Genomic DNA, 8,027 nt, shown 5'->3' on the forward strand with positions numbered 1-8,027 from the left:
GTACCTACTATGATTGTGGTCATTGACACTGTACTTATTACACTTACTCTGAATAAGGTAAGGCAGGGATCTAGCCTGGGAAAGAACACATGTATCCGAGTTCCACTAAGGTGGGATGTACCAGCTCAACTCTGTGACCTGAGGCCAGGGAGAGCGGGTCTCTCTAAGCCACTTCAGGTGACAGGCCTGCCCTCCATGGGCGGGAAGCATCTTTCACACCCACCTGCCTGCTGCCCCACCTCGCTGGAGTTTGGCTACATGACCACCTTTTGGGGGATACCCTCCACCTTGCTGCCTTTGGGGGAGATACAAACACTCATCCTTTGTTGCTCTCTCCCCATTTATGTCTTGAGCTTAATCAAGTTTATAATCTGAACCCATGTCATTCCATTCCCCTGGTTACCTGGTTTACAAAGAGTGATGGCAAGGAGGCTGGGGCATCACCTGGGTTGGGACCAGAAGGCATCTTGGGTGAGACTCACTTCATTGACAATTCTAGCCTCTGACAGCGTTGGTTAGGTTGGAATAAACATGGTGAACTTTCCTTTATCACAAACCAGTGGGGTTTTACTCAGACCTAAGGTCAAATCCTAAAACTTGGCCTTCACTTTGTTCAGACTTAAAATGGCAGCGATTCTGAGTAACCCCAAACTTTTGAGGGCATTGAACAAGATCACCTGGGGGAAATATATGGACCCCTAGCCTAACAGTAACTGTCCGACAGGTGGGATTGTTACTGTTTTGTGTTTGGTAGCCATCAGGTTGCCCTACATTGCAGCGGCAGCAGGAGAGAAACCCTATGTCTTGCATTTCTGTGTGCATTCTCAGGTAAGTTTGTCACTTTCTGCCCAAACGCTGCTTCGTGCTGACAGGGTTGCCCGGAATCTGCTGGCTGACCTGCAGGCCCTTCCGACTGTGCAGTTTGTAGTCCGTGGACACGGAGTGTCTCTGTCTTTACTTAGTCCTGGAATTGCTTTAATGGTGTCTCGGTAGTTTTGGGTGTACACATTTCAGCTTCTTTTGTTAAATGTATTTTATTCTTGATTCTCAAAGCATGGTGTTGTGTGTGATGGTATGGGGGTAGGCTTCCAACAGACCTGGGGGTAAGCTCTGCCTCTCTTCCTGACCAGCAGCTTGAGGCAGCTTCTCTCACATCTGCTTCCTCCTCCATAAAGTGAGAGTCAGGTCCATTAGTAGTGGGGTCGGCAAAGTGATCACCCAGGGTAATGAACGCGAGAGTGCTCAGCACTGAGCAAGTAAATTCTAGCTCTATCTTTCCTTTACTGAGTCTGCAGTAAAAATTATGATTTTTTCCCTACATATGACATCTTGCCCCCATACACTAAATTAAAAGCCCCAACAGAGTCGAAGAAAAAAATATCTACTTTTGTACTTTAGATATTTTAAAATGGTCTTTCATTTTTTTCTTTTGAGTGATATAATTTTTATCTGTTTCTAAAATTCAGTTTCTCTTTATCTCCCACTCCTGAAAAATCCCTCTGAGTTTTTCTTTTTTTAATTTTGTTTTTGCCCTTGATCCAGCTTTTATGGGCTGATTAAAGAATTTTCTCTCTTCCAAGTGGCACGAATACAACTTCCTCTGTTTACTACCTCATTGCTGGCTCACGTGTTCTCAGAAGTGTGGAATTTTTACAGGACATAAAATCCAGGGCAACATTCGCGTCCAGGCCCCGCAGGGCGTTGTATTTCCCACATGGCTTCATCCTCTGACTCTGTGAGGCGCTTGGTTAAGCATGGCTTTAAAGATGCTGACACAGATCAGCATGTCTGTCTAACATCAGCGCTGCCCTGGGAGGAACACAGGACAGTGGCTTGGAAGCCGCTGCTGGGGGAGATCCATTTCCCACAAAGTGGAATAAGCCACGCCCCCGGCTCTTCCGCTCACAGTGGGGACCTGTGTTCAGGACCCCAGGGAGGCCCACGGGAGCGTTTTTTAATTAGTGGAGAAAATTGAAAGCAAAAGCAGATGGCTTACCACCTCTACCATACAAACACTAGAAACACGGGGAAAAAATGAGATCTCCTCAAGCTAGCAAGCATCTGGAATAATTGGGAGCGGCTTTTAAGAAAAGAAATATATCTAGGTCTCCTGATCTAGGTACTGAGGATATTTGCATATTTCATATATTTAAGTATGTTATTTATTTTATACTTTAAATAGTAGTATCTATGCTTTGTTTTGGATATAGTTTTATAGGTAATATACTAAAACTCTTGAAAATTCCTACTTAATGGTGGTACAGACTGAGTGTTTGTATCCCTCCCAAAATCCATGTTTGAAACCTCAACTTCAGATGTGATAGTATTGGTGGGTGGGGCCTTGGGGAGGTAATCAGGGAGGGAAGAGGTCTTCCCCAGTGGGTCAGCGGGTAAAGAATCCACCTGCAATGCAGGAGATGCAGGAGACACAGGTCTGATCCCTCCCAATGGAACTGTGTGTGCGTGCCAAGTTGCTTCAGTCGTGCCTAACTCTGCAACCCCATGGACTATAGCCTGCCAGCCTCCTCTGCCCATGGGATTATCCAGGCAAGAATACTGGGGTGGGTTATCATTACCCTCCCCAGAGAAATCTTCCAGACCCAGGGACCGAACCCAGGTCTCTTGTGTCTCCTGAGCTGGCAGGCAGATTCTTTACCAGTAATGCCACCTGGGAGGCCCTCGTGATGGGATTAGTGGCCTTAAAAGAAGAGGAGGAAGCAGGTCTCACCCTCTGCAGTACAGACACCCAGGAAAGGACATGGAGAGAAAGAAGCCGTGGCAGACAAGGAAGAAACCCTCACTGGAAACCCACCGCACTGGCCCCTTGATCTCGGATTCCAGCCTCCAGAACTGTGAGAGGATGCATGTCAGTCAAGTAGGCTGCCCTGTCTGTGGTGCTTTGATGGCAGTCCAGCTGACTTTGTAGCGCCCTTGACACCAGCCCTGGGTGACAGCTAAGATGTCATCCAGCCTTCGTATTTGTTCCAGGCCCCAAACAAGTCTGTGCACAGCCCGGCCGGGTCCATGTCTGTGTCCAGCTGCCTTCCTGACGTGGTAGCTGCATGGAGAAGAGGATGAAGACAGGCTCTGAAGCTACATAGGCCTTTTACAGGATGTCCAGGACAGATAGGCTGTGAGGAGCTTGCCCACTTCATCCCCCTGGTACCACCCACCACACTTCGGCTGTACCCTTGGAGGTAAAGAAGACGACCGCTCGAAGTCTCGTCCAGGAGTCTTGTGTGCAGGGGCCTTTGAACCTTCAACTCTGGGAGTCCAGGCTCCTTAGAGCAAACACCTGCCACTTCCTAACTGTCCAGCAATAGAAGCCCTCAGCCTGCAGGCTCACAGGGCCAGGGAGCAAGGGCTGGAAGTGACCCTTGACCAGTGGTGGACCAGGGTCAGTGTGCAGAGGCCCCTCAGGTGGGATAACTCCACCTGCAGGTTTTGTACGATCCTTGGACTCCCTGGTGGGATGGGGTCCAGCCACCAGCAGCAGTAACAGTTTAACAATGCACACCTTCTTGCCCTCTGCCTTGCTCCCCTCTACCTGCTCTACATTTCTGGAACCTCCTCCCTGATAAACCCTTTACACGCCAGTCCTTGTTTCCAGCCTGCCCGGCAGACTTGGGCATCACTGTGGATATGGATTTATAGCCCTACTAAGATGGTGGTCCTGCCAAGATTATGCTTCTCTGCTGCTCGGGAGGTGAGCTCTGTCCCAGGCTGGTGAGGGCAGGGCTGGTGTGTCACTGGGAGGCAGTGAGCCTTGGGAAGCAGCCTTGCTTGTGCACAATATTGTTGCTCTGATTCACAGAGCATCACAGCCTCTCAGGATGAATCATCTCCCGGGCACAGACGGGAGTGGATCTGGAGGAGACAGAACCTCTCCAGATCCCCACAAAGGAGCCTTCTCCTGCAGAGCAAACATGATTGTGAAACAACTATCCCCTGTCTTCTGCAGGCATTTTAGTGACTTTTAGGGGAAAGCATCAATCCATGGATGGCCCAGGCAGAATCCCTTAAGAACACGTAACTTGCGTTTCCAGATCAAAACCACATCCCTACGTGCAGGACCATTTGTCCTCTGGATAGGAAAGCATGAAGGCCTGCCAGGCTGTCCTCAATCATCCAAGGTGACAAAAGCCAAAGGTCATAGAAGAAAGAAAAGAGTGCCAGCAACCATGTTACAAAGCGTCAGCTTCCAGCATGTCTGGAAAGCACCTCGGAGAGTTTTATCTGTATCTGTGTTTATTCTGCTTTCAATTCTGACTAGTTAAGGTCGTCTCTGGATATTAACTCTGACAGATCCACTCCACGCTCATTCAGAAGTCACGGCATTGAGCATGACACACTTGTGCTCCAAGTTTTGAGGTTGCCCTGGATGTGTGATCCATTCTTTGCCCCAGATTCGTAGCTGGGGTCCCAGAAGCTCTGTGGCCTGGAAGCAAAGCTGGTCAGTGAACCACCCTCGTCCCTCTCTGAGTTGCTCCTCCCTGTGGGCCATGGAGTCGGGCTGGCTTCCCTGCTGCTGATGGCCAGGAATCCACCAGATGGGTCATGCATGTTATCAATCACCTGGGCATGACAAGGATGCTTGGCAGTTAACAAGACTGGTTAACCAACCATCCAGCTAATCCATAGGTGATATTAATGGGTAAAGAGAAAAGATTAGGGGAAAAAATGAGACAGAGCCAGGAGACAGGTCAACACCCCACATCCTATCATGGTGTCCAGAGTGACCGAGAGCTCACAGCCACAGTGCAAAGGAGGGAGACACTGTGAGCAGCATGACTCACGGTGTCCAAGTGGTAAAAATAGCCTGGGCTCATGCAAGAATCGTCTATTTCTGCTCCTGAGATGAGATGCAAAGTTGTCCTGGAAGCAACATCACACTGCGATGCACAGCATCTCCCAAACACCCCTAGGTGCCTCCCCACCTGGGTGCCTGCTCCCAGACCCCCTGCCCTACTCCACCCTGCCCACGGCTCCCAGCCTCATCACTCAAGTCTGCCTCCCACCCTCAAGTATAGCGTGGGCTTCACAAGAATGGGGCTTCCTCACTCGGGCCCCCATCTGGCCTTCAGCACCAAGGACAGTGTCTGCCCGTGCATGGGTGCTCACCGGTGTTACTGACATTGGACTGAAGATCTCCCCTTCCATCAGGTCTGACCTTGCAGAGAAGACCCCATGGTCTATCCAGAGCACTGTTCCCATAAACCCAGGAAGCCCTAAGCAGGACAGTCAACTGACCGTGGTCCCTCATAAGAGCCCTGGCCTGAAGGGGCCGCTTAGGCATAACTAGAGAGAAGAGTCTGGGTCTCCCAAAGACACATGTGGGCTTAAAAACAAAGGCCAGAAATGAAGGAAAGAAAACCCCCTAAGAAGAGAAAGGGATAAAACAGACTATGGGACTTCCCTGATGGTCCAGTGGCTAAGACTGCACTCCCAGTGCAGGGGGCCTGGGTTCAATCCCTGGTCAGGAAACCAGATTCCACATGCCACAACTAAAGAACTCAGGTGCCTCAACGAACATCGAAGATCCCAGATCCCACGTACCACAGCTGAGACTTGGCACAGCCAAATAAATAAATAGTTTTAAAATAAAATCTACCTTTTGGGGAAATTAAAAAACAACAACAGACTAAGGAAATGGGAAGGAGGTTAAGGGGTGACTCAATATTAACAGTGGGGAAACGGAAAGTTAGAACCAGGGATGATATTTAACCATCAGATAACTTAAAGCTCCAAGAAGAGAAAAAAAGTTGATGAGTTAAAAAAAAAATTGAAAATAGATGTGAAAACAAGCAAATAAAAAACATACAGGCCACAAAACTAAGAGGAAAGCCAAAAGTTAAAGATTAAAATTTTAAATAAAAACAATAAACAAATGAGCACACAAATGCTAAAGCAAGAATAGAAATTGAAAGCTAAATAGACACAGTTCTTCAAAACGATAAAAATTTTTTTAAAAGGACATGATTTTTCCAGCTCCCAACCCCACCTCCCCGCACTCTGAAATGATTGTGAGAATTGAATGGAAAAGAAAATAGAGGTAGAAATAAAGAACCTACAGATTAACTCAAGAGTACTGCTACCAGGCCAATAAGAAATAAAAACGCAATTGCCAGGACACCAGGTCCTACAACACAATGCATTCATTGTGATTTACGAAAGTAACACAGCATAAAAAGACCATAAATAAAATATATGAAGGACAGCACAGCCTTGAGGAGTAAATCTCTCTCTGGAGTGCATATCAGCTTACTGTAAGATGTCACTGGGTCCCTGTAATTTTTGCAGAAACCCCTGGCACAGACATCAGTTACTCAGAATTTATGACCCACTGGGCTGCAGGCATGTTGTACTCAGTCCCAGGGGGATTCAGGGATTCAACGAGTGTATGCACATGCACACACACAGACACACGCAACTTTAACTCATTGTCATTTTAAAGTAAATCTGAGTCTCTGGATTCTTGTGAACTGTTTATTCTTTTCCCCCTCAACTTATTTAGAAGGTATACTTTTTATTCACATTGCTAGCTGTGATTCTTAAAATTTTATGTGTACTCCTTAGTTAGTGTTGCCATCATCCTGCTCCTTAATGATGTAAGTGAAAGTGAAGTGGCTCAGTCGTGTCCGACTATTTGCGACCCCATGGACTGTAGCATCCGTCCATGGCTCCTCCACCCATGGAATTTTCAAGGCAAGAGTACTGGAGTGTGTTGCCCTTTCCTTCTCCAGGGGATCTTCCCAACCCAGGGATCGAACCTGGATTTCCTGCATTGTAGGCAGACGCTCTTACCGTCTGAGCCACCAGGGAAGTCCCTTAATGATGTAAGGATCTTAGAATTCTCCTCCCATCTTGCATGATTGTCCAGGATTTCTATTCCCTCTCACTCCTCTCAGAATTCGTCATTACTGCCACAGGGTTGCGGTCATCTTCTGTAGTCAATGCTTATTAACGATTGACCACATTTCTCCCTTCCTTACACCTTCATTTCATTTCTTCATTCTGTGATCAGTTTTCTTTGGCTGGAGGACATGCTGCAGTAGCCCTTTCAGTGAGGGTCTGCTGGTGGTTCTCAGTGTTTGGCCAAATGCAATATGTTCTTATCTGTGAAAAATAGTTTATGTATTGAATTCTAGGTCCAGTGTGTTTTCTCACTTTCTCTGACATCTTGTTGATTTTTTTTTTTTTTAATGATTTCTATGACTGTTGGTGAGACATCTCCTCTTGGTTTGCCTTTTTCTTGGAGACAATCTATACATTTTCCTCTGGTTAGGATCACCTTTCTGTGTGGTTTTTCTCTAAGATGTATAGGTGTGGAATCCCCTGCATTATACGCTTCTTTCACCAGTTCTGTGAAAGTGAAAGTCACTCAGTCCTGTTCGACCCTTGTGACCTCATGGACTGTACCCCGCCAGGCTCCACTTGTCCATGGGATTCTCCAGGCAAGAACACCAGAGTGGTTGCCATTTCCTTCTCCATCTCTAGTTCTGAGAACATCTCAAATCTCCTTAGACATTGCCTCTTCCTTTCTCAGTGTTCCCTCATGCTGGAACCCCAATCTCTCCCTGTAGCATTTCTATCGGTTGATTAAAGGACATTCTCATTTTATCTCCCTGCGTTCTCCTCGTGCCCCCCATTTCTCACCGTATGCTGACTGCAGGCAGTGTCAGCCCCGCCATGTTCCTGTGCTTTAATTCTCTCATCAGATACATTCAATTTGCTCATTAACTCATCTGTCCTGTTTTAAATTCAGTGCATATTTTTACTTTAGGAAATTCCAGTTTGCCTCATCTGTTTTGAAAGTGTGCTTCCCCCTTCATGATTTATTAATGCTTCCTCCTTGCATGCCGTGAACATCTTGAAAGAGACTTACCAAGTCACTTCTTACTGTCCCTAAGTTCTTGGGAGGCAGCTCTATCCGCTGACACAGGCACATGGTGGGTGGTTTCTTGGTAAACTGTAAATATTTACACTGTGATCGTTCTCTGTGGAACTCTGCAAATTCCAGCTGAGGA

General features: G+C 47.1%; 1 non-coding gene across 1 annotated transcript; it reads right to left on the reverse strand.

The window, feature by feature from the left end:
- Nucleotides 1-6,749: 6,749 nt before the first annotated feature.
- TRNAC-ACA (transfer RNA cysteine (anticodon ACA)) lies at nt 6,750-6,822 on the reverse strand. Its single transcript has one exon. It is a non-coding gene; the product is annotated as a tRNA-Cys (tRNA).
- Between the last annotated feature and the right edge of the window lie 1,205 nt (nt 6,823-8,027).

This window comes from Capricornis sumatraensis, chromosome 15 (genome assembly GCF_032405125.1).
Source record: "Capricornis sumatraensis isolate serow.1 chromosome 15, serow.2, whole genome shotgun sequence".
In the NCBI taxonomy this organism is placed as follows: Eukaryota; Metazoa; Chordata; class Mammalia; order Artiodactyla; family Bovidae; genus Capricornis; species Capricornis sumatraensis.